The sequence below is a fragment of the Panthera leo genome, chromosome C2 (assembly GCF_018350215.1).
Source record: "Panthera leo isolate Ple1 chromosome C2, P.leo_Ple1_pat1.1, whole genome shotgun sequence".
NCBI classification, from domain to species: Eukaryota; Metazoa; Chordata; class Mammalia; order Carnivora; family Felidae; genus Panthera; species Panthera leo.
Window position 1 is genome coordinate 73,524,756 of NC_056687.1, and position 27,152 is coordinate 73,551,907.

Consider the following 27,152-nt stretch of genomic DNA (forward strand, 5'->3'; position numbering starts at 1 on the left):
TTCTGGAGTGAGCACACCACCTTGAGAACCACAGGTCCACATAGATCAGCGGTTCTCAGGCCTTGTAGCAATCCGGAATCACCATGGAGGACGACAAGAAGGAATCTTGGGAATCCTGCCCATCGCAGACCAACTGAATCAGAGTCTGCAGGGGTGATTCTGATGCACACCACAGAGGGTTCATGAAGGCCAAGGAGACAGTGGGATCTCCCAGGAAAGAGAGAAAGAGTGAGTGCAAAACACAGTCCCGAACCCCAAAGCATCTTACTATTGAGCACCAGAAGTGTGTACTTCCTGTCAGTAAAGAATGCGCTTAATTGAACTCTAATGAGCTTTCCACTACTGGCCGCACTCCGGCCCACGGAATACATGAATCACTTGTCCTTATGCAGTGCAAGAGTCCTCCGCTAATGTTTGGAGCCCTAAACGTAGCCACTTGAGCTTCCCATCTATCAGGCATAGTTAGGGATCCCAGAAGCCTCACATAGCCTGGCGATAAAACAGAGAAAGAGCTGGAAGGCAATAAGTGACAAACCCCAGCCCTTCCTAGATGTCGCTGTGGACAATGGATGCTGTCTCCTAGAAACAATCCCTTTGCCTTGCACCCCAAGACCGGATGAAGTGAACATTTCTGAAACACGTCCAGTAGACAGACTGTTCTCTGGGAGGCTACGAGCTGTCTCTCCTAGCAAAGAAGGGAAAAACGTGAGTAAAATGTTTTTCATCTTTTAAACAAGCTTCTCTTGCCATCGTATAAGCAACTCCATATGCAGACCAGGGTTTCAAAACTCTTTTAAACGTCATTATTTCATTCCCTTTATGGAGTATGTGGTCTTAAACAATATTGCTTGCTTGAGTGCATTAGTTAAGTAGTAACTTATTTGTCCGTGTACTAATGAATCAATGACATGTAAACATAGAAACTTCAGGTCAGCCTTGCTTAATACCGCGGGTACTCAATAAATGTTTGCTGCAATGAATTCAACTCAATGTCACCATACTACCAGGTAGATCTACTTTCCACCAAAGGCAAAGAAAATGGATATTTTGGCTACTTTTATAGCTTTGTTCCAGTGAAGGGGTTTTGGAAATAGCTCAAGGATTTATTTGTAGTATCGTGGAACACTAGGGTTCCAGGAAACCCACAGCAAGAAGTTCTTATATAGACTTTGACCCCCAAACTGAGCCCTGACAGGGTATAAACTTCTTCCTACAGGGACTTACAGGCAGGCCCAGCAAGACATGTCAGTTGTACCAGCAGAGAGGGGAATGCCTGCTTAGTACAGACAATGGGATGCCTCGTTTGGGTTTCTGGACCAGAAACAAGATGGCATTGGCCCAAGGACATATTTGGGGGCACACATAGTTATATTTGGCTGCAGGCAAGTTGAGGTAACCTGTTAGCTGATCCCCAAGAGTGGATTAGAATCACCTGGGGAATGGAGACACCTGGGTGGCTCAGTCAGTTACGTGTCCGACTTCAGCTTAGGTCATGATCTTGCGGTTTGTGAGTTCGAGCCCCGCATCCGGCTCTGTGCTGACAGCTCAGAGCCTGGAACCTGCTTCGGATTCTGTGTCTCCCCCTCTCTCTGCCCCTTCCCTGCTCATGGTCTCTCTCTCTCTCTCTCAATAATAAATAAACGTTAAAAAAAATTAAAAAAAAAAAAAGAATCACCTGGGAACTTATTAAAATACTGATTCCTAGGCACTACCCCAGACTTGAAGCAGAATCTCAGAGAAGGCTCTGCCATCTGCATTTTATTTATTTATCTTTTAAGGTTTATTTATTTAGGGGCGCCTGGGTGGCTCAGTCAGTTAAGCGTCCAACCAGCTAAGGTCATGATCTCCCAGTTCATGAGTTCGAGCCCCACATCAGGCTCTGTGCTGACAGCTCAGAGACTGAAGCCTGCTTTGGATGCTGTGTCTCCCTCTCTTTTTGCCCTTCCCTACCCTCTCTCTCTGTCTCTCTCTCTCAAAAATAATAAACAGTTAAAAATTTTTTAATAACTAAAAAAAATAAGGTTTATTTGTTTATGTTGAGAGAGAGAGAGAGAGACAGCATGAGTGGGGGAGGGGCAGAGAGACAGGGAGACACAGAATCGAAGCAGGCTCCAGGCTCTGAGCTGTCAGCACAGAGCCTGACATAGGGCTTGAACTCACAGACCCATGAGATCGTGACCTGAGCCCACTGACCCACCCAGGCACCCCTGCAATCTGCATTTGAAACAAGTTCCCAAGTAATTCGAACGAATGTCCCTCTGAAGAGCCAGTGTCATATACTCCACACTGTCAAGCGTTGAGGGTGGGGCCGGTTTGTGAATGAAGACAGTCCATCAGTAAACAGCTGCTTCACCACCACAGTCCCTTTCTGTGTCGCATCCTGCCTCAGTGTTTCCCACATTTCCCACTCTGCTCTCACAAGCTCAGGGAGATGGCAGAGAGTGGCAGAGCCAGGGAAGGCCTCAGACCTTCCACACCTCGACCATCTGCTCTGTGAGGCCTTCTTCCCCACAGCTTGTGCCAAAAGGACCATGTGAAGACATTTTGCCCTATATCTTCCCCTCTCTTGCCAGGGAGTCCCTTCCCACCCTCATCACATGGTGACATTTTATCCTTTGAGGTACCGACAAGTATAGACAGCCACCACCGCCCACATATCAGAGGGGCTCTGACAAAGGGCTCATGAGATTATGAACCTTATCCACTGTGAGTAACACAGGAAGGGCTCTTGCAAAACACCGCCTCTTAGGGCGAGGTGCTGGGACACTGCTCCAGCTGTGTTCAAAACTCCAGCTGTCTCCTCTTCCCTGGCTCTGGAGGAAGAGATAGACACTTCCCCAACATCCGGTCCTCAGGTCTTGCTACAGATGACCCTGTGGGCCCAGCTCACCTGCCCTCTCGCGTCCTGCCAGCCTCTGTGGGAGCCTCGGGGAGAGCATTGACCTTCTGGCTGAGCTCCCCTAACTCAGAGTCACCAGACTGCATTCCTGTCTTCGGGAGCAAATGAGGTTCCAAGAAAGGGTAGAATCAGCAGGAAGCAGCTGTTAAGGCACCTGGAAACACCAGTGACCATTGGTGGACTTTCTCCCCCTCACCCCCTGGGGAAAAAGGCCGCCCAGACGAAAGCACCGCTGTTATGTTCCCACCTAGGGTAGCTCAGTGGTGCCAAGGTGGAATGTGAAGTGTGCTACCTGTCTTGGCGCCCGTGACCCTCTTCCCCACCCACCCTGCCCCCCCCAGTTCATACTGCTCCGTTCCCACATGAGCTCAGGGACCCAGCCCTACTTTAAGAAGTCCCAGGCCATGTCACCCAGGCACCAGGCAGTCTCTCTGTGGGTGCTCCCTGTGTCTACCTCAGCTGGAGGAAAAGGGGCTCAAGAACCTCAGGTCCCCCCTCTGCCACAGTGGGAGCCATCAGTCCCACCAAGGAACATGTCAGGTTGTGTACCAATTCATCCTACCCCATCCTTGGTTAGTCTTGCCATTGTGGCTCCGAGGGGCGGGGCATGCGGATGGCAGAAGCTCTGTCACCTTAGCCAGAAGCTCAGTCCCCTTGCTGGCCCTTCCCCTCACAAGGTGGAACAGCCATACATTCCCCTCCTTTGCCCCAGCATCCTAATCTGTAAGTAGAATCCAATCCATACCTAATTCTTGGGGCTGTTACAAAATCTGGCAATAGGTGTTGAAGAAAATGCTTAGAAGGCTATAAAGCAGACTAGGTTTTTAAATGTTTCTTTTTTTTTTTAATTAAAAAAATTTTTAGAGTTTATTTTTGACAGAGAGAGACAGAGTGTGAGCAGGGGAGGGGCAGAGAGAGAGGGAGACACAGAATCCGAAGCAGGCTCCAGGCTCTGAGCTGTCAGCACAGAGCCCAATGCAGGGTTTGAACTCACGAATCATGAGATCATGACCTGAGCTGAAGTCGGACACTTAACCGACTGAGCCACCCAGGCGCCCCTGTGTCTTTCATTTTTGATGCTTAAAGATTTAAGGATTTCTTTTCCTATTTATAAAAGTCGTTTATAAAAGTCATACATGTATATATATATATATATATATATATATGTTCTGGGATATACACACACACACACACACACACACACATATATATATATATACACACACACACACACATATACATATATATCATTTTGGAAAGTACAGAACAGAATAAGAAAAAAAATTGTCTATAGGCCCACCACCTAAGCAGTTCTGGTCATTTTGATTCCTTTTCTTCTTCTTTTTTTTAACCAATCTTTTGTTAAAGATTGGTTTAACAAAACCAATAGAGTACGATCTCTATTTGTGATTTTGAATGCTGTTTTAAGGTATTGCTTTTTCTTATTCAACATAGTATGAGCACTTTCCCATGTTATTAAAAAGTCTTCTTAAACACAATATGTAATAACTACTGGACGAGGCAATTTTTGAGCAGAAAGTTTTTTATGCATTTTGGATTGCTTTTACAGGATGAGTGCCCGGAAATCCGATCACTGGATTAAAAGGTATGACTGTGTCAAGACTCTTGTTGCATGTGTTGCAAGCTATTGTTATATCCCCTTTTTCCTGGAGTTGGGAACTGAAACGCAGAAGTTGAAATAATTTGTCCTAGTTCACACAGCTAATCCTCAACAAGTCCAGGACAAAACGCAGGGCAAGAGACTCCACGTTCTGTGGTCTGTGCTCAACACGGCCCAGGAGAGAAGGCTGCTACTGCCGACAGAGCATCTGATAATTTGCACTAAAGAGGACAAACAGCCCCGTGGGGGATCAAACATGGAGCAAAGGCTGACGCACCTGGGCGCAGGACACCTGGGTTCTACTGGGGGCTCCCCGCCAACTCCATCACCCTGAGCAAAGCAAGTCCCTTGGGCCTCAACGTCAGCCTCCAGTCTGGATCTAACACGCTGCCCTTCTGTCCAGATACCTCATTACCAAAACAAAAACAGAAACATTTTGGTTTTGATTTCACATAAAAAGACCAAAAGTAATACATTTGCTCCCACTCCATGTAACTGCTCTGTTGGCCACAAAACAGATCCGGCTGCATCCCAAGGCCAGCAGGTTGGGGTTAATGAGACAGTGAACTCCAGAAAACATGCCCCAAGCCGGAATCTGCCGGCGAGTGGCAGGAGAATGCAGTCCTTTCAAGATCAAGTCAGATGGCCTGAAACACAGCTCAGCGCTGTATCTCAGCACCAGGCTCCGTCATCGGCACTGTAAAGACATTCCCCTCAGTTCTGGTCCCTGGGACGGAGGGCATCAGCACCAGTAGGCCAGGCTACTGTCTGTCCCTGCACAAATGTGCTGAAGGGCAGCCGCCCAGGGTCCTCAGAGCATGGGGAATGGTGTGCTAGTTTCTTTTCCCAAGTGACCAGGAATTCGGGATGCCACATCAGCAACTGTGAAACCAGGGCCTGTGGGACGCGGTGGGTGGGGCTGCTGTTTGTCAGTTGCTGATGTCCAGACCGCCACTTCCCGGGACCCAGGCGTGAGTGCCTCCGTTATGCGTGGAGGGTCAAGTCCCGAAATCTGTGGGAAACTGGGCATTCCTAAGTCTACATCCCTGTCTCATTTCCAGCGCCAGGGGAACAGACCGGAGGATATAGATTCCACAACACTTTTGAGCACGAAAAAATGTTTGCCCCACTGGCGGAAGATCTGTCCCATCTCTCTCAGAAAGGGGAATGGTGTGTTCAGGGAAGAAACCCAGCAGGAGACTGGATAATCCGTGTGAAAACACGCATGTGAAGTGTCAGGAAATCATTCTGCTGACTCAGAACGAGCCATATAACATGTCATTTACATAATTAAAAGCTCATGTACACAAAAGAACACACTTTTTGCAAGAACATGTTCAAATAAAAAGATAAACAGAAAGGCATTAATAGAGCGGTCTACGGGCAAAGAAAGGGAATGGATTGGAGCATGGAAACAATCACCTTTCATCCGTGAAAAAGAGAGGCCTTCCAGCGGCCAGTTTTGAGAATGGCCATGAACTGAGAAATATCATCAACTCAGTCCTCTGGACCTAAGGTCCAAAATTTTAAAATGAAAGGGAAGAGAAAACAAACCAGACCCAGGAGATGTCGGTCAGAACGGCTTTGGAAGAGCCATGAGTTTATTTTTATAAAGGGAGGAGATCACTGGCGTCTACATGAGACAGAGGAGTTTGGGCCCTGGATGCACCTTTGAACCACCAGGAGAGCTTTTAGAAGATACTGGATACATGCCTTAGTTGCTTGGGGTGAGCCCAGGCTTCCATGCTGATAAAGAGCCTCGTGGGTCTGAGGAACAGCTGGGATGAGAAGACAGCCCTGGAGTATCCCACCCGTGCCTTTGGGCTCTGGCATGGGGGTACTCAGGAAGGGAGGGCTTGCCTGGAGAAGAGGAAGAAGTGTTTTGGAGAGGAAGTGTCGGTTGAAGTGACTTGAAATGAGGCGCTGTTTCAGAAGGGGGTGTTGAGGTAAACACAGGGCCTGAGGCACAGTGGTAGGGGACAGCCCCAGCGTGACCCCTGCAGCTGACCCCCACATGTTACAGATGAAGGAGAACCCTGACACTGAGAGAAAGTGACCTACCCAGAGATGGGTCTCCAACACAAGTGCCCCAACTCCCTTGGTCTTCCCAGCTCTCTTCCCACTGTCCCGTGGAGCCCCAGCTACTGCCGAGGCCCCCTCATCCTCCTGCTGTCTCACCAATGCCATCACAGAAGCAGGGGGGAGGCCACCCCAGAAGGAGCTGGCAAGTGATTTGAGCTTCTTGAGAAAAAATAAAGAAAAGTTTAGATAGGAATCTGATGAGTTCTTGTTCATTCCTTTCCTTTTCTCAGGGAAATGTTTTCCTTCACTGAAAACTGCCTATCACGCTCTGGATTTGGGTTTTTTTCCTCCCTAAGCCCTTAATTCTGGAAGCTCATTTGTTTTTAGTTCTGTTAGTGTTGCCAGCCAGGCTCGGTAGATTCTCCTAACCACTCTTGATTTCCTGAAGCTGTGAAGATGTGTTTGGCCACCCTACTGAGGAAGAGAAGTCCGTGGAGTGAGGGTATGAAAGGGGATGACTGAAAACGTTTGGTTTCCACCAGAATACACGGAGTGTCAGGTGTCCATGTGTGAAAGGTTTTCACATTTGCTCAATGTTTACAGGCAAGAAAAGTAGGCCCAAGGGAGGTTACATAAACTTCCAAGTTATGTGCAAACTCCTATAAGGGGATTGGGTCTTACTCATTTGTGCCCCGCTGGGGCCCAGACCAGCAACAGCATAGAGGAGATGCTCGTGAAAAGCTCACCGAAGGGAGTGGCTGAGCTGAGATCTGCCCCCAGCCTTCTGACTTCCAGCCCGACACTGGGATCACAAGCACAGGCATGCTCAGCCTCTGAAGGCCATACAGGGTACACCTGGCCCTGGCCAGGTCTCCACACAGCCTTGACCTAGCATCATGCTGGGCACACACAGCTGGTGCTCAGCCAACGTTCACCGGACCATCCTTACAGCTCTGTTCGTGCTTACTCTGGCCCTAATTGTCAGCTTTCCATCCAGATGTATTGGCAGAGAGCCTGCAACTGGGGTGGGTCTCATGAAGCATTCCAGAAGAAAATCCAGAATCGCAGGGCTGAGAGGGAAATTAAAGGTCATCCAGTTTTACTGCTCGTTCTCCTCCCTCCCTCCCCAAACGCAGACACAGACACACACACACACACACACACACACCCTGCTTCTCTCCCCTCAGGCGCACACACTTTCTCCCACTGATTGGCTGGGTCTGCGGGTACATCTCTGGCTCAGAAACATTTCTTTATTTGATGTTGTTAATGCAGAGAAACGACATGAAGAGGCCACGTGCAGGTGCTCTAGCCACAGCCCAGCTAAAGACCCCTCCGTCAGCCAGCATTAATCACCAGCCACGTAAGTGGAGATACCTCCGTATAATATACCATGCTAGAGTTATGACCAAAATATTATTAGAGCTGCAGGAGAGAGCAGTTAGTAGTGGTGGGGATATCAGGGAAGGCTTTATCAAAGAGGTGGCAAGTGGGATAGGCCTTAAAGAATGGCTAGGCTCTGGCCTTGCCCATGGGTGTAAGGCAGAATTAGTTTAGACAAGCTATGACATGAGCATGGTCATGTTGGACCTAGCACACCAGGCTAACTGTTGTCAACCAGAGAGAGGTCCATGCTCCTGGAAGCCCCGGGGTGCCCAGCAGAGTGGTGGCGGGGGAGGAGCTCTCAGTCACTGGATGTTGTTTACTTGCTCCAAGGACTTGGGAGAAGGCAAGAGACTGGCCAGCTTCCTCATCTCTGAGGGAAGGGTGGAAGGTGGGGAGGGCACGGAGGAAAGTGCACCAGGAGGGGCTAGATGGTGCTCTGCAGGGGCTTGGGAGGCACTGGCTGGGTCTGCTGCCACTTAACTTGCCATAGGGCCTTGGCCTAGCTCGTCTCACTGAGCATCTTCTCATCTGTAGAGAAGGATGGCAATTTCATGGTTATTGATGAAAACTCTTTGAGAAACACCACGACTGGAGGAACAAAGAGGATTGCTGAATCTGGGGCCTTACTTGACAGCACATGAGGATGGGGAGGTAACTCAGCAGCTGGCGGCCAGAGGATCTGGGGTTGTCTTCACTTGGATGTGAAGTTCTGGCCAGCAGTGGGGTCTTTGGCTGGGCAATTGCTGGAACACCGATACATGGCCTCTTTGTGTGATCTCTCAACCTGGGATAGTTCAGATATCTTCAGAGCATAGTGTCTGGGTTCTAAGAGAAAGTATCCCAAGAGAGAAAAACGGAAATGCATGGAATTTGTATGATCTAGCCTCAGAATGCACATGACACCCCTTCCCGCATGCTCTACTGGTCAAAGCAGTCACAAAGCTCTGTTCAGTTTCAAAGGGAGGGGATATAGACTCCACCACTGAATGGGATAGGCACCAAGGTCACGTTTTAAGAAGAACATGCAGTAATCTTTGAAAAATGCACTCTACCACAACATTCCTTACCTTGGCACTCAAAGCCTCTACCATACGCTCCCAGCAGCATCTCCTGCTCCCTCTCAGCACAAACCTCCCCCTGCTCCAGAAAGGCCCGCCTCCCCGCTGTGCCCAGAATATACCATACTCATCCCGGCCTGAGACCTTGAGCCCTGTTCTACTCACTTCTTGACTATTCAAGTCCTGTCTCCCAAAGGATTCAGGTTCCTGGTGTGTTTGAGTAACAGTTAAGATAAAAAAGGAAGTCTCTTAGGAAACATAGTTCCCAGGGTCTTCTTTACTGCTCTAGAGTAAGGGCTGCTTCTTTCTGAGAATTAGTAAAACTTCTACCATGCTGAGAGTCACTTGTTCTGAAAAGCATCTACCGAACGTGGGCATGGGTCCCCTTCAACAGTTACCATTGCATGCCTTCTCATGAAACTCAGGTTCTTTATCTCTCCCAGACAGAAATGATGAGTGCAATAAATTAAAGTCAGCTTGTTTTCAACCAACCAAGAGTGTGGCTGACAATAAAAGTGTAAATATGATTATGGTTACGGGATTTTTTTTTCAGCTTTGCTCCATTTCAGCTCATTAGACTTTCCACTAATAAAGGGCTGGCCAGCATTCCTCGCTAATTGCTCTCCAATTAAATCAGAGGCCAGGCCCCTGCCTCCTATGTATGCTCCAGTCCCTAGGAGCTCTGGGCATCTAGTAGTGCTCAGGAAACACTCAGTGGCTGCTTGATAGAAAAGCAGAAAGGAGGCAGCCAAACTCTGCAGTGGTTCCCCACTGAACGCAACGGAAGCAGCTAACATTCGGCAGAGCTTCCGACCTTACAAGGAGTTTTTGCATCCATTCCTTGCTCTGGTGAGGCACAGAGTAAAGGTAGTGTTGTCCCCATTTTAATGATGAGGAAGCTGAGGCTCAAAGAGGTTAAGGGGCTTTTGCAGAATCAATGGCTCCCATGCAGGGTGCAAGGACTCTAAGCTAAGTGTTTTCATTCCCCGGTCTAGATTCTTTTCTATTGCACTGCCTCCAGTTCCACTGGCTTATTCTCTCATTTCATTATTCACTCATTGATGGATTTGCCAAATGCTTAGTAACCACATACTTTATACACAGCATAACGTAGGCACCGGGGAAACAATGGTGAGCAAGGCAAAGTCCCTGCTTCCATCGGCCATGTAGTCCAGAGGGAGAGATGGCAATAAACATCTGAACAATTACACAATTAAAAGAACTTGACATAATGGCAAGTGCTGTAAAGAAAATGGAACAGAGTAACGGGATAGAGAAAAGCTAGGATTGTTGGGGCAGGGAGGTAAAGAGGGCGCCCGTTAGCTAGGATTGTCAGGAAAGGCTTCCCTGAGAAGGTGATGCTAGAGCTATGACCTTAATGCTGACAGGGCACCAGCCATTTAAAGATCTGGGGAAATGAGTCCCAGGAAGACACTGCAGAGAGTGCAAAGGCCCTGAGGCAGAATTAGAAACAGTCATGTTAGAGTGACAGAAAGGCCAGTTAGAGTGGAGCATCTTGTGCATGGAGAGAATGGAAGGGACCAGAAGGTGTAGGGCTTTGCAGGCCATCATACAGTGTAAGCAGCTACCGGACTAGCCACTGAGGCACAGTGGCGAACAAGATGGGTACGGGTGCCACCCTTCCGAGAATGGCCAGCCCCAAGCTTCCGTGAACCTCTTGTGCTTGATGTCAATATTGCCCCTGCCCTCTGCATCAAGGCAACCGTGGAACCACTCTAATTCTTTTGCTGGCAGGATTGTCTGAGGGATGTGACATACATGAAAAGAGTTCAGAGAGTGAAATTTGGGATTCCCAGAATCTCTATTGGATTCGATCTGCCACCTGCCCATCCCTTCTACCTTTCGCCTGTGGATCCTGGAATTGGAGGAGGAAATGGTTGTAACTCCACAGCACCCTCACATGGTTCGCCCACCCCAACCTCCCACTTCCAATGCAGGGCCAGCCTGAAGGGAGGGTACCGAGAAGCAAAACAGCATCCCTGGCTGCCTAAGTCTTTTTGTGGCATCGGATGGACAGACACGCTGATGAGGGGCAGACTTGTTGCATGAAAAACAAATTCTCCTGAAATACAAGACTCACGCACAGGAGTCAACCCTGATAAACCGAGAATAACAGCTCACTCTGTGTGCTCTTCAGTTAGAAGCTTTAACTGGGACCCAGCAACAGTTTCCCCAAGTCACGGCAAGGATGGATAGGTAAGAAGGAAATAAGAGTCTTTCCTAACTGCCCTTTCTGTCTTCTAACCTCCATGGTGGCCTAGTCACGAATGCCCTCTCTCTCTCTGTGTGTCTCTCTCTCCCTTACACACACACACACACACACACACACACGTGCGCATGCCCACGCACACTTTCATTCCATTCCCTCTAGATTGCTATGGGCATGTGCTGCCCCTCCCCAAACCCTGTACCTACATCAAACCAAGGACCATGTTTATTCACAGGCCGACCTTTGGGAGAACAGATCTCCTGGATTTGCTTCCTAGACTTCCTATTATGCATAACGAACACATTGCCCTTTCAAAGCCGGGACTGAGACCTAATATTTGTGCCACGCGTGGCTACATTGTAGGACTACCACAAAGGTGGATGGCCTGTCGGCAGCCTCGCAGGTCCCTCAGGGATCTGAAGCCACTTCTGCTCTGGCTGGACACCTCCAAGCTGAGCTCACGTGTTTCTTGTCAACTGATGAGCATGTGTCAGCCCTGTGAGGCCGCGGCACTGCTCAACATGGCACTCCTCTGCTGAGAAGCCACTTGTGAGCAATGTGGACATCCACCCCTGGGGAAGGGAAGGGCTCATGTAGCATATGCTGTACGATTCTAACCAGTTAGAAGTCATTGTCCAGATGCACACACAGAAGCGTGGATGAATCTTAAAACCATAGTGCCAATTAAAAAGTCAAAAGCAGAACGAGATGGAAAAAAACCGAAATCACTTGCATACGTTAAAACCACATCCATCCGAAGCAGCTAACAACAATACACCTTATCCAAGAATATGTACAAATCAAGAGCTAGACGTCAAGCATATTAGGATGCATTTTCTATGGGTAGGGAAATGGGAGTACAGGGAGGAGTTTGTAGGGACCACTGATGACAATGAGTCATGAACTAGATAGAGAATGTGATAAACTCTATCCTCCACTGGAAGTTGCTGTGTCTCTCTCACTCTCAAAAATGAATAATGTTAAAAAAAATTTTTTTTTAATCGAAAGGAAAGTCACAGAAACCTCTGAGCTTCTCCTGGTTGAGATTTCCAGCCTCAGCTGCCACTTCCCATTCAAGTCAAACAGGATGCTTTGCTGTGCACACGACACTGCTGACCCCTAGCCTCTGATTGTGCTGCCGCCTCCCCCCAAAGTCCAACTCTCATGCCCCCTCCCCAGGGTGTCCCGCCTCTCTGGTGGCCCTGCACGTTCTCTGCGTCACCCTACAGGCGTGATCATGTGCCTGGAAGCGTGTACTCATCAGTACGCAGAAGCGCTCCCAGTGGAGCCCCAAGGGTAGGGTGGCTCTTTTTAGGAGGGCAGTGCCGCCATGACACTCTGTGCCTTTGGCCATCTGTACTCCTGGATTGTAAGTCATGCCTTCTAAGGACTCTCTTGAGAGGACCTAGCCAGGAGGAAACCTTTCTCTCCACAGAGATGCAATACTTTTCCAGGAAACACATCACAAAGGAGAGGCACACAGATGTTAGGTGACTGGCTAAGTGACAAAACTATTTCCACAAGTCCTTCTGCAGTTAGGCCCTAAGCCTTCTTCCCATGCCCAAGACAGCTCTCGGGGGTCCCCTTTCCTTCCTGCAAGCCAAGGCATGGCCAGCTTGCCTCTCCCCTTTAAAACTACCTTCATTCCTGGGCCGCCTGGGTGGCTCAGTCGGTTAAGCGTCTGACTCTTGATTTTGGCTCTGGTCATGATCTCACGGTTCGTGGAATCAAGCCCCATGTCAGGCTCTGCACTGACGGTGTGGAACCTACTTGGGATTCTCTCTCTCTCAAAACAGATAAATAAATAAATTAATTTAATTTAATTAAATCAAATCAAATTCCATTGGATACTCTTTCCTGCTCTGTCAAAGATTAGTTGGCCATACGTTTGTGGGTCCATTTCGGGGTTCTCTATTCTGTTCCATTGATCTGAGTGTCTGTTCTTGTGCCAAAAATTAAATCAAATTAAATAAGTTAAATTAAAACAAAACTATCTCCATCTCTCTATCCTTTGGGCTGCCTCTAAAGTCCAGCCTGACTGTGGAAGCCATTTCCTTGTTATTCCTGACATCCCGCCCCACCCCAGATGCCAGGCATTTAATCAGAACCCACTGACAGTCCTACAACATAAAGATGCTGGAGTTGGTAATTTTAGGAAGGAGTGAAGGCTCCCTTCTTTGGCTTCAGTGTGTACGCAGTCAGTAAACAAATGTTTCTAAGTATCTGTTAGGTGCTCAGTGCTGGGTCCAGCTTTGAGGACTGACAAAGATTCCCCCTCTGACCTCCTTGTTTTTCTCTGCATCGTCCAATTTTAGCAAGAATCCTGCCAAGTCAGCTTAGCTACACTCCCCCTCCTCCATATCTGGTCACTCTTGATATCTAATCAGAGTCCTCGTTGTGATACTGTGATTTATAATAAGAAATGTGTACATGGTCTTCATTCCTGTTGCTGGCATAGTGTACCTAAAACTCTTGGAATTTCCTAAGTGGTAAGAGTTGTAAAGGTGCCTTAGTATTCATTAACAAACCTTTTCCAGCCACACCTGAGTTTACGTCAGTCAGCGCCGAAAGCACCTAAGGATGGGGACTGGTTGCCAGGGAAACCACCCGTGTGTTTGGAGGGCTGGATCTTTCAGTCCCCACTACTCCCTCCCTCCCCATCTCCAGGGAGGGGAGAAGGGTTGGAGGTTGAATCAATCACTAATGACCAATGTTTAATAAATCATGACTATGTAATGAAACCTCCTCCATAAAACCCCGAAAGGACAGCTTTCAGAGACCTTCTAAGTTGGTGAACAACTGGAGGTTCTGGGAGAGTGTCCCACCTGGAGAGGGCATGGAACCTCCCCTCCCTGTCCCCATACCTTGCCCTATGTACCTCTTCCATCTGGCTGTTCCTGAGTCATATCTTTTTATAATAAACTGCCATTGTAGTAAGTAAAATGTCTCCTTGAGTTCTGTGAGCTGCTCTGACAAAAGAGAGGGTCCTTCTATGATTTGTAGCCGGTCGGTCACAAGCACGGGTGACAACTCAGGCTTATAATTGGCATCTGGAGTGGAGCGGAGGGCAGTCCTGGGGGACTGAGCCCCTACCCTGTGGAATCTGATGCTCTCTCTGGGTAGAGAGGGTTAGAACTGAGTCCAATTGTAGGACACCCAGCTGGTGCCAGAGAATTACGTGGTGGTGTTGGGGGATCCCCACAATCTGGAGTTGGTGATCAGAATTCTACTCATCCCTCACCAGCCCTCAGGTGATATCTGATCGCCCTGGTCTGCCTTCAGCCAGCACGCTCTTAGGTCAGTTTAGCCAGAACCCCCATTATCCCTGATGTTTCCTCTGAGTAACTTCTCTATCCATTGATCCCTTCCCTGCTCCTTGGCTATAAATTCCTTCTTGCCCAGGCTGTATTTGGAGTTGGGCCCAATCTCTCTCCCCCACTGCAAAATCCCGTTGCAATGGTCCCTACACTTGCCGCAATATTCCCTCCGAATAAGGTCTGCCCTGTCATTCTTTAACAGAGGCCATTGAATACTTTTTTTTTTCTTTAATAGGATGTGATGGTTAAATAAGAGCAGGCTAGGCCTGCCCTCAGGGCCTGATGGATAATCTACTACTCCGTACCCGAGGGTGCCGCTCCGGCCCACTCTCCAAAGACGAGATGGGAATTTTATCAAATTCTATTTCCATTCTCCTGGGGCCTGTGCAGCGCTGGCAGCAGAGGGGGGTGACTGGCTGGAGACCAGCTGCTCAGCGAGCCCCTGCCAGGCCTGTTGGAGAAAGGCCTGGCTCCCAACCAGGATGGCATCTGCTCAGAGTTTGGAGCCCAGCATACTCTAATTGTCCTGTGGCCTTGTGGCACTTACAGCCTATCAATTGAGTCTTTCTGAAAAAGCTACGCCTGTGTTTATCAGTTTCCTGCCCTGGATTTGGGTCACTAGAATTTTCCTCAAGGATGGAAGAGCTCAAAGAATTGGACCTGGAGGTCTCTTACATGCCAGAACCTGCAAAGGGGGTGCTGAGGACACGCTGGCCCAGGGCCCACCCACTCACTGCCCATCGGCTTTCCGAAATGGCACTTGCACAAGAGGCTGGGGGCCCTCATCCCAGTAACATATCACTACATTGCTGTGTGTCCACAGCCGAACCCCTTCCTTCTCTGGGCTGCTGTCTTATCTGTTTCTTGAACAGAAGAAATCACAGACGCAAAAGGGCTTTTTAGTGTGAAAAAATGCAAGTTCCCGTGGGAACACTCTGTGCCTCCCACTCGATTTTGCTATGAAACTAAAACGGATCTTTTAAAAATAGCCTATTGAAAAACAAATAAACAGGGACACCTGAGTGGCTCTGTCAATTAAGGGTCTGACTCTGGATCTCGGCTCAGGTCATGATCTCATGGTTTGTGCCACCAAGCCCCACGTCAGGCTCTATGTTGACAGGGCAGAACCTGCCTAGGATTCTCTCTCTCTCTCCCTCCCTCTCTCTCTCTCTCTCTTTCTCTCTTTCTCTGCCCCTCCCCATGGGCACTCTATCTCTCTCAAAATAAACTTAAAAAACAAACAAAAATGCCAGGACTTATGGTGAACCCTGGGCAGGGAGTAGAATCCTAAATTCTAATAAAAGCTCTGCTCCTTTCTGTGTGGCTGTGGGAAGTGTGGAAACCTCTCTGAGCCTCACTTCACCTCTGCCAGACACTGTAATGGCTATGAGAATTGAACTAATGGGCTTAAAATATTGAGTTAATTATAGAGCACTGCCCCTCTGTGAAGCCTTCTCGTTAATATTTGTTGTTTACCAAAGAGACTGCACTGAAGGTTGACCAGTCAGTCCCAAGCTGGCGGAAATTTTGCAACTCTGAAAGAATATTGGGGAAAAAAAAGAATATTGGAAAGCCCTAGAGAAGGTATGAACAGGTGTCTTCTAAGCACTGAAAACTCAGCATGTTAAAACTGAGCAGGAGGAAGAGGAGGAGACAGAGGAGGAAGAGGAGAGGAAGGGAATCAGAATAAAATTAGGAGAAGCAGAAGGGGAAGAAGGAGGAGGAGGAAGAAAGAGCAAACTAGGAGGAAAGGAAGCAGAAGTAGAAGAAACAGCTGAAGAACGCAGAGGAAGGGAACGCGGAAAGAGAGAAGTGAAAGAAGCAGAGGAAAATAAAGAAGAGAGGGGAGCAGGAGGCAGAGAGGGAGAGGAGGGGTGGAAGCAGCAAAAGTGGGACGAAAAGAAGCAGCAGCGGTAGAAGCAGAAGCAGAAAAAAAGCCAAAACCACAGCCAAGAAAGTAGAAACGGAAGCTGAACCAAAAGCAGGGAAACAAGGAGGAGGAGAATGAAGAAAAAGCAGAAGCCGAAGTAGCTGCACATGTGGAAGAAGCACAAGCAGGAAAAGCAAAAGGCAAAGTAAAAGAAGCAGTGGGGAGAGGGGAGAGGAAGGAGGGGGAGGCAGAGGGGGGAGAGGACGAAGGATGAGGAGGCAAAGGGGGTAGAGGAGAGAAAGGAGGGGGAAGCAGAGGGGGAGAGAGAGGAGGAAGAAGGGGGAAGCAGAGGGGAGAGAGGAGGAAGGAAGGGGAAGCAGGGGGGAGAGAGAGGAGGAAGGAGGGGGAAGCAGAGTGGGGAGAGGATTTCAAGTAGTTGAAGTGGAAAGAGAAACAGAAGCAGAATAAGTAACTGGGAAGAAAGCAGCAGCAGGGAGAGCAGAAGCCAACAGGCCTGAAGGAGAAACCAAAGCCCACACAGCAGAAGCAGAAGCAGGAGCAGAAGGCGCGTCCGCGGAGGGCTATGAAGAGAGGACACAGAGCTGGCCGCTGTGAGCTGTCTGCTGTCCGAACCCCTGTTTCCCCCTTGAAACAAAGGGGCTGGTGACCCAGTGAGATGTTGCCGCGATTCTAGTGGCTTGGATCATGAGGATGAGGCTGGGGGTAGGCAGGAAATGTTCCCCAGATGAAAGGGAGAATGAAGGAATGAACTTTGATCAAGCACCCTCGAGGGGCCGCGCACAGGAAGAGGAGACTCAGGCCCTGCTTTTCCTGAGCCCATCGTCTGAGGCCGGGCCACGCTAAGGGTCAGAACAGGGGTACAGATGGCAAGGCCCAGAATCAGCGAAATGAGGAACCATCAGAGAGGCTTTAGAAAGAGGAGAGGTTTGAGTTCAGAGTCAACGGGTAGAAGTGGAATTTAATTGACAGAGTTAGGGTGGGCAAGAAGGGCTCTCCTCCTCGGAAAGAAGGACGATCGAGGCTGTCCGCTTTAGCCAGGCTGGGGGCCTGCATGGGACACCAGCCTCATATGCCCAGGGCTGAGGATAAAAAGCATCAGACTCGGAGATTCTGACAAGCCCCTGCCCATGAAACAGCTCCTCTCCCAGGCAAGAGGTCGACGACATGGAGGTCAGGCCTGTCCTGCTGGGGAGAGATGGCCACTGGGCTGCGTCCCACTTTGCCAACTAGACGTGCCTGTGAGGTGACCAGAAGGCACCCAGGGTGCTGAAGAACAGACACCTCCAGATACTGGAGTACAAGCTTCCAGGGAGGAGAGAGAGCTGGGCTGGCCAATAACCCTCTAGTGTCCCCAGTCCTCTGAGGGGTTGCTCCTTCTGGGAAGCCAGCTGCCTTGAGGGTGGCCCCCGAATCTAACAAGGATATCCAGCCTGTCCCCAGAACAGACACTTCCCCGATTCCGCTCAAGGAATAGATTCTGCAGGAATGCGCAGTCAGGCAAGCATCTGACTCTTGATATCGTCTCAAGTCATGATCTTACAGTTCATGGGTTTGAGCCCCGCATTGGGCTCTGCTCTGACAGCTCAGAGCCTGGAGCCTGCTTCAGATTCTGTGTTTCCTCTCTCTCTCTCTCTCTCTCTGCCCCTCCCCTGCTTGTGCTTTCTCTCTCTCTCTCTCTCTCTCTCTCAAAAAATAAATAAACATTTAAAAATAAATTTTTTAAAAAGGAAATTTAAAAAAAGGAAAGAAAAGAAAAAAAGAAACATTCCACAGAGCTGCCTCGGCCTTCCACCATGGAGCGGCCCAGAGAAAGCAAGAGTCCAGCTCTGAGCAGAGAATCTCAGGCCCTGTGAGAATATAAGAGAGAGCAAGGGGCCCTCAGTCCTCCCGCATGTCCCCCAAAGACCCCAGCACTTATTTCATAAGCACTGCCCCCTCCTGAGAAGCCACGCCTACGTTACAGTGAGGCCAACACAAGGGGACCATTGTCTGATGAGGCAAAACCTGCATGGGCTTAGGGCATCCCAATCCCTTCCCTCCAGGCCACCACAAACCCCACCACTGGGGTGAGATCAGAAGAAGGGTCTCTCACGTGCATGTGCGTGTGGGCGTGCACACGTGTGTGAGCGCGGGAGGGGGAGAAAGATGCGTTGGGGGAAAGTTGGGGAGTTCCAAGAAGTGACTGGATCGGTCACAGGGGAAATTTCAAGAGATGGAGAACATTGGAGTCAAATGGGGAAATCAGAGGTGCGAGGAAAGGACAGAAGGAAAACCCTCGGCCCCGCTAATGTGAAAAGCTTCCTAAGTCTGGTGAATACTCTTTGGAAAATGGCTGGTGACGCGTTTCTCTCCACAGCACCTGCACCTCCGTGTACCCACGAGAAGGTATGAGCAGGGCAGCACACTGTGGTGGCTTGGAGCACTGGTTAAGCAAACAGAGCGCCTCTCTGAACTTCAGGCTCATCACCTGTAAAGTTACTCATGAATGGCTTAGAGCAGTCCTGGCAGACGGGAGGTGCTCCATAACTCCTAGTTATTATTTTGCTATAGGAAGCATGTATAAACACCTACAAATTGACTGATTAGAAAAAGTATGTTAAAGCCTGAATGGGCAGTAAAAATTTATATTCTGAAGGGGTCAAAGGTGAAGGTACTCAGGGAGGAGGGGCTGTTCTCCTTCAACGTGCCGGGAATAAGAGGAGCCGTGACCACTTTCCTAAACCAGTCTTCTCTCTGAGTTCCATTCACTTTGCGGTAAATGACCACCACCGATCCACCTCAGCTGTCTCAAAGTTTGCAATTACGGTAAAATTCGGGGACTTTTCAAGTCACTTAATGGCAGGCCAAGCTGTCTGCCCTGCCCCTCCCATGCTGGAGCGTCTTGGGAAAATACTTGGAGAGCTACAGATGAAAGAAATGGTTGTGGTGTAGGAGGATCAAGGCTCCAAGGCTTCTGTGAGCAAGAAAGGAAGGCGGCCCAGCCACCTGGTTGCCATGATTCAGAGGTCCCTTGACTCGCCTTTCCAGGCTAGGTAGCCAATCCAGCATTTTCTATGGACATTGAAATACCAGCTGGCCATGCTGGACAGAGAAGGCGTGTCCCTGGATTCTCTCGAATCTGCCCGTTCTTCCCCATCTCCACCCCCACCACCCTGGCCTAAGCTGCTGCTTTGGCTCTTCTCGAGCCCAATGACCTTGAAACCCTCATGATGTTAAAATGAAAATCTGATCACGGCAGATCCCTGCTTGAGATTCCCACTGGCCTTAAAATAAAAGCCAAATGTCTTCCTATGCTCACACAGGCAGGTCCATGTGGTCTGGTGTTGCCCACCCCCTCTTGCCCAAGCCCCTGCATTCCAGCCATAGCGGCTCTCCTTCAGTTCTTAAGTACATCAAACTCCTCGTGGTCTCAGGGCCTTTGCACAGTTACTCCCTCTGTTAGGAACATTCCCCCCACCACCCCGCACCATTCCCCCCTTCACCCTCACCTGCCCCTGCTTTTCATTCAGCCCCCCCCCCATTCTTCTCTTCCAATCACAATTCAAACACTTCTTGGGAGAAGTCTCCCCTAACCCCCTAGACTGGATCAAGTCTCCAGGCCCTAAGTGCTCATGACGCCCTATGTTTCCCTTCATATCACATCTCCCAATATCTAGCAGGAGCCTAGCAATAAATGTCTATTAAGTGAATGAATTTCATTTTCTAGGTTTCCAGGGGGGTAAAAAACCCCATTGCAAAATGAAAAGAGCACAGGAATGGGTGTCCAGAGATCTGCATTTCAGCCCCACTCCGTTCCGGTCAGCACTATGACATTAGGCAAGGCTCTTCCCATTTGGGGACTTTGTGTGATACCAAGGAGACCAAGGGGTCTCTCAGGGCCCTCCCAGCTCAGCTCACAGTTTCCTGTTGCTGAGTGCATGGATTTTGGACTCCTCCTCCCCTGGGTCACATTGGACCCAGCAGTGACATGGTAGGAGTGGAGGGGACATGAATACCCCTAATGAAACAAACCCTCCTGTTCCCTCTTGTGCTTGACAGCGACTTTCACAACCAGAGCCAAGGGAATACTTGGTCACCTGCAGTTTAATTGTTGGTTCCATTACTTAAACAGTGACTGAAACTTTCCATTTCCTCTTGAAACAGCCAGAAAGTAGCCATAGCTCACCACAGCATGTTCCTAAGGCAAAATGCACAACCTATAGGTGGACGACTCAACATAGGCAGTCTTTAAAATAAAGCGTTTACCATTGTCGATGTCATGTTCAAGAATAAATAAGGACACGTCCCGCAAATCAGCTTTCGGATCTCCTTTCTGTCCTAGGATATATTCCTTCCCCCCGTGAACTTTTATTCCTTCTGACTTCCATTGTTAGATCTCCAGAATTAGAATGTCTAGCCTTCTTTTGCTCAGAACACAAAGTAATAATTATTGCCACTTTGTTTCCACAGAAGCAGCCCGTGTCTCCTATTTGCACACTTGATTTCTAAACATCATTTAAATGCAACAGCGAGAAAATAGAGTAATTCAGGAGCAGCAGATAGGAACCTGATTCCAGTCACTCTCTGGACAAGACATTTTCTCTCAACAATTCAGAGGCCCTTGAAATGTGCACTTAACCATACAACGTGTTTTGTGTGTCAGTGGCACAGTCTCTTTGTTGAGAATTAATTGTATGTGCCTTCACTCCTGTTGAAACTACCCTCTAAGAAGCCTGGCAGACTTCCAGGGACCCCGGCCCCTGGGACTGACACCCAAGTTCGGGACTTCTTAGTGACTCGGAATCTGACAGCCGGACATTCACACAGTGTTCTTGCTTAAAGGTTCTCTTTGCTGTAAGCTACCCGAGAAGTCATCACAACGTACAGAGGACAATGAGCTCTTCACTTCCCATGAAGTCACCCCACTGTCACTCCAAGGGCACCTTCTTTGCGTTTGTGCACATCAAAGAAGCTTGAGGGCAAGATCATAGCCCCCTGGCCCAGCCCTAGATTGCGAGCACACAGTGAGGTCAACAACAACAGAATGCTTTCCTGATTCATGGTAATTCATCTTCAAAGGACCAGTCCCCTCTCTGGAGGATCCTCAGGCATTTTAAGATGAGTTCCATCTAATCGGGCTCATAAAAGCCCTTCCAGCTTAATTAATTTGCTCCAGGTAACTTGTATAGAAAGCCTGAACACAAAAGAAAATTAAAATATGTCCCAAAGTGGTGGTGTTCTCCATCCCTTGTTGAACAGGGTAAAGAAATTTGGACATTTCTCTGAAAGTGATAGCCGTTTAGATTTTAATCAGAGCAGTAACTGAAGTACTTAACATCTCCACTGTGCACTCAGGAAAATGGAGAACAGTTTCTCGGTTGAACATCTCTGTCGCAAAATTTCTACAGGATCACGGTGGGGATGACAATCATCCGTGATGTTGCAACAGCTAGTCTCCTCCCAACACACACCAAACGCTGACAATATTCATCTCTCAAATCCGAATCGCTCTTGGCACTGTACAGATAGCTTTGACGTGGGTGGACACCAACACACAGACAGGTGACACAGTTAATCGGTGAGCTGGTTCCTAGTTGCCATCTGAGGGTACTTACTCCATTACCAGGTTGATTGATATTCATGTCCCTTGTGGTAAAGTGAGGCTTTTAGAGGGAAAAGAAGCACAAGACAATTAAGACGAACAACAACAACAAAGAGTCCGGTGTCTGTTCCCAAGCTTATTCTCTTTGAACATGGCTTTGGAAAATGGTTTAGTCAGCATCTTTCCTACTTCTCCCACCTCTAACATTTCAGGTGAGAGTCAGAGGGAATTTTAGAAGACTGGAAGTTCTTGGCTGGTGTTATAGCCCACCTTGGAACAGAAAGTCCCAGTACAGCCCAAGTTTCCCCCATCTCCTCTCCCTCTCTCTCCTTCTCTCCCTCTCTTTTTCTCTCTCCCTCTCTCTCTTTCTCTCCCCACCTCTCTCTCCTTCTTTCTTTCTCTCCCTCTCTCTCTCTCTTCCTCTTTCTCCCTCCCTCTCATTCTCCCTCTCTCTCTCTCTTTCCCTCTCTCTCCCTCCCTCCTCCTTCTCTCTGTTCTACCTCTCTCTCTCTCCTCCCACTCCCGCCCCCTCTCTCTCCCCATCTCCCTCTCTCCATCTCTCTCTCTTTCCTTCTCTCTCTCTCTTCCCCATACATACACAAGATCACTCAGCCAGAGGGAGTTTGGGGAGAAGACAGATAGGCCAGCAGACTTTTAGTGCCTTTCACATTTCCCTTTCAATGAACTTAAGTAAAACATCTGTCTTTTTCGGCATATGGCCCAGAGAGTCACCTGCTAATACTATGTATCTAGCAGGGGCTCTTTAGCTAAGGCAAAGTGCAAAGAGGCTGAAACGCACAGGTAATTTGTATTCCCGCAGAGATGGATCACTTGGTGATGCACTGAGTTTCCATCTGTGGCATGGAGGAGAGGAACACTTAAAACTTTAAGTGTTCTTTTTATAAAATAACATTGAAACAGAAAAACAAAGAGCTAAGCCCTAACAGCCTAAGTGATGCCAAAATAGTGCAAATCATTCAATGTTTTTCAAAATCCCTAAAAGTAATAGTCCACAGACACACCAACCCCTCCCACCTGCTTTCACGAAACCGCACCGATGGTGGAGAGGAAGCTGAAGGAGGGTCTGTCGAAGAAGATGTGCCAGTTAAAAGCCAAGGCAACCCCACAGGCACGTTGTACTGCCCACTTCGCCATGTCCAGGACCCTCTGACACCCAGACTCTCTCCGATTCTCTCCCTCCCCCACCCATCTCTTTTTTAAGCAGATTATTTAAAGAGATCTCAATAAGAAGAAAAATCCCTCTTCTTTCCAAGGTGGAAGGTAGGGGACAATTGTCCTCGAGAACACAGGCTTCACTGGGTTAGCTTGTGGTGGTTGTGATAAACTGTGAACACCCCCAAATGAATGACTTAAAAAAAAAAAAAAACCCTAATCAAGGGGAGGCGTCAGTCAGTAAACAAGCACTTTTTGTGCACCTGCGCGTCAGGGCCACGAACAAGAATAGAGCTTGGCCGCCATGGGGGCCCTAGGTGAAGCCCCCGCTCATTCACTTACTGTGCGCCCTGGGGCAGGTTTTCTCATCTTTGGAAGCATCCGATTCCTCATCAGTAAAATGGGGATAGTAACAGCACCTCCTTGGAAACGTTGTCGGGAGGACTGAATGAGGTCATTCACGTGAGCGCAGCTAGTCACACGTGGCCCAGGGTGAGTGCCTAATGCATGTTAATGCTGATCACTTATCTTTTATTATCTTCTTTGAGATAGCATACAGGATATGGGATGGGGGCCCATGGATGATGGATATCTCTAAGATTCACAGAATAATGAAGCTCATCCTGGCTCCCCTGAAATTTCAGGGCTCAATTAATTTCCGAACATCAAGCGTCACTGTCCTAGGGACTTCTGGGAAGAGCTTGAGGAGCAAGTGTTCACAGCGTCCACAACTTTTGAATAGAAATGAGTATCATCATGATGCCTCTGAGCAGATGTATTCTGTATCAGCCCCTACAGGGAAAGCTGCAGGTGTTTTCCGTGCTTGCCTTGTTGAATTGCTTTCTTGCTTTCTTTCTGGTTTTTTTTTTTAATGTTTATTTATTTATTTATTTATTTTTGAGCTAGAGAAAGAGAGAGAGTACACAGGGGAGGGGCAGAGAGAGAAGCCAAAGCAGGCTCCATGCCGTCAGTGCAGAGTCTGACACGGGGCTCAATCCCACAAACTGGGAGATCATGACCTGAGCCGAAATCAAGAGTCTGATGCTTAACCGACTGAGCCACCCAGGCGCCACACCGTAGACAAAAAATTGCAATGTGGTTGCCTTCTTTTAGTCACGTGGTCTGTGATAGAAAACTGGACTCTCCATACTTGGGAGGAGCCCCGGGGAGTGAGGTAAAGAAAGGTCTACCTGTGCCGGAGCAGTGAGAACTTTCTAAGGAGTTTGCCCCTTTTCCTCTCAAGTAGTCACAAGCAGGGTTCAAATCCTAGCTCTGCCACCTTCTGTGGAAACCTGAGCAGGCCGCTCATCCGCTCTGAGCTCATTTTCCATCTGAAAAATAGGGAGAGGAAAAAACAAATAAATACATAAATGTGCAAAAGGGACTAGAGGTAATAATACAAGGTAAGCACATGACACGTGCAAACATATGACACAAGGTATATGGCAGTGAGCACGTACTTCGTAAACAGTAGTGCTCATTATACAAATTGGAGCGGCGTGTGACCATTCCTGGGTCAGAGAGGACAGTTTCCTCGTGTGAACACTAACAGGTATTTGGCCAGCGTTAGCCCCCAAATGAGGAGACCTGGAGCACTGACCCACTTCCTCACGGTGTGACTTTGCAAACGTCACTTCCCCAGCCTGAGGGTCAGGCTTCTCGTATGAAAATGAAGGGGCCGGACAAATCATCTCAGACGCCTTGGAGCTCAGAGACTTGGACCGTGGGGTTCCAGTGTCTAGGATTATACTCCTGGGCGTGCTTCATAACAGTAACAGGATCAAAATACACGTAGCACTTCAATCTATGACCCAGCATCTCACTCTCGGGTACATGTCCAGCAGAAAAGCGTATACGGGTTCAACAGTGTATGCAGGAACCTTCACTATGGGGCTATTTGTCAGAGCCAGGAGCCAACAACAAACCAAACGTCGAGCCACAGCATGATGGGGAAGTAACTGTGGGCTATTCTTCACAAAGTGGAATACAACACAGCGGAATACAACACAGCAACGGGGAACGAGCGAAGTATTGCTACATGCTAACAAAGGGAACGCGGCACAGAAATCCGAAGCGGGTGAAAGAAGTGGGACGTGAAAGAGTACACACTGTTTGATTCCATTTACATGAAGTTCAGAAACAGGCAAAAGTAATCCATGATGTTAGAAGCCCGGATCGCGGTTACCTTTGCATGACAATCGCAGCGGAGAGGAGCGGAGTTTCAGGGGGCCAGTGAGGCACCATTTATTGGCACAGGTGTGTTCACTTTGAAAACACAAAGAGCTACACATACACTTTGTGATTTGTGGGTGTGCGCATATGTATACATGTTATAGTTCAATAAGAAGTGTATGTAGAGTATGCACAGAACCACATTTGGGGGCGTCTGGGTGGTTCAGATGGCTAAGTGTCTGACTCTTGATTTCAGCTCGGGTCATGATCTCATGGTTTGTGAGATCGAGCCCCGCATGGGGCTCTGTGCCGATAGCTATCAGCTGATAAGCTATCGGCACAGAGCCTGCTTGGGATTCTCTCTCTTCCCTTCTCTCTCTGTCTCTCCCCCTTCTCTCTCTCTTTCTCATGAATATGAGTAATATGAATAAATAAACTTAAAACACAAGGATCAAGAGTAGATGAGGAAGGAGATATAACCTGGGGCCAGAGTGTTTATATTTTAAGTCCTTGTATCCTAGGCTGAGCTTTATGGACTCTTTGACATAAGGCACAACAGGGAGCCACTGAAGGGTCTGTAAGCTGCTGAGATCTTCCAAAAGCACTTCCCATCATATCAACATGCTTTCTTTTATCTTCCAGTCTTACGGATGAACCGTGCTCTCCAGGCACAGACCAGCTCCTACACACCTACACGCAACCCCGTTCCCTCTCGCCTACCCAAGAACATGACCCCAGCCATGCTTCTTCTCTCTCCTGCATCATCAACACCTTCTCCTGATTGGGCCTTTGACCCTAGCACACAAATGTGCAATTATTTCTCCCGTCTGAAAAATAAAGGTGTGCTCAACCTCATTTTCCCCCATCACTTCCTCTGTATGGCAAAATTCCTAACAACATTGTAATGCTGGACACTTCTACTTCCCACCCTCCCATTCTCTATTAAACACGTTTCAGCTGAGCTTTCACCCCTCTCCAGAATTCCATCAAAGAAATGACCTCCACACAGCCCCACCCAGTAGCCAGTTCTCCAGTCTCCACCTTGCTTGACCTTTACACAGTAGTGACCTAGTCAATGACTCCTCCTCAAAGCAACGCTCTTTACTTGGCTACCAGGGCACTCTGCTGGCTTTCCTCTTACCTTACACCCTGCTCTTTCCCAACCCTTGCTGCTTCCTCCTCTTTTCTGGAGTTCTTTATCTTGAAGTTGCCCCAAAGCTCAGTCTTTGGATCCCTTCTCTATCTACACTTATTATCCTGGTGATCTCATTCATTCCCATGCTTTTAAATTCTGTCCACAAGCTGATGACTCCCAGATTTATACATGTGATCTATGTTTCCCCTCTGATTTCCAGACACATAAATCCAATTGCTGCTGACATCTCCATTTGGACAGTTAGTAGGCATCTGAAACTGAGCTCATGATCTGTCCCTCCTCGTACAAGTCACCCTCATCTCAAAATGGCATCTCCGTCCTCCCAGGTCCCCCAGTCAGATGGTCATCCTGACTCTTTTCTCACAGAATACATCCAATCTATTAGCGTCACACTGCTGAATGGTGGGAAATAACAGGACAGAGAATGGTCATGTCCTGTGCAGCATTCTAAAGGACAGCTGAGCACAAGCCTAAACATGAAGGTTGGACCTCGACCATTGTTCTCTGAAACAGAGTGTGGCCTCTTGCACTACGTACTCAAATACCTCACACATACAAAAAAAAACCTCTTTAATATGAATGAAAAAAATAGAATAATTGGTAATGGATACCAATCATTCAGCCTTAGATGGAAAGGATTGTGCAG

The 27,152-nt window shown here is 48.4% G+C and overlaps 1 long non-coding RNA gene across 2 annotated transcripts; it reads left to right on the forward strand.

Moving 5' to 3' along the window:
- Window positions 1-62: 62 nt before the first annotated feature.
- LOC122198625 lies at window positions 63-21,617 on the forward strand. Of its 2 annotated transcripts, none has more exons than XR_006193061.1 (5): window positions 63-705; window positions 4,470-4,505; window positions 7,818-7,905; window positions 10,742-11,203; window positions 20,874-21,617. It is a non-coding gene; the product is annotated as an uncharacterized LOC122198625 (long non-coding RNA). The 2 variants fall into 2 exon arrangements; XR_006193062.1 differs by having other exon boundaries at window positions 10,945-11,203.
- The last annotated feature ends 5,535 nt before the right edge of the window (window positions 21,618-27,152 follow it).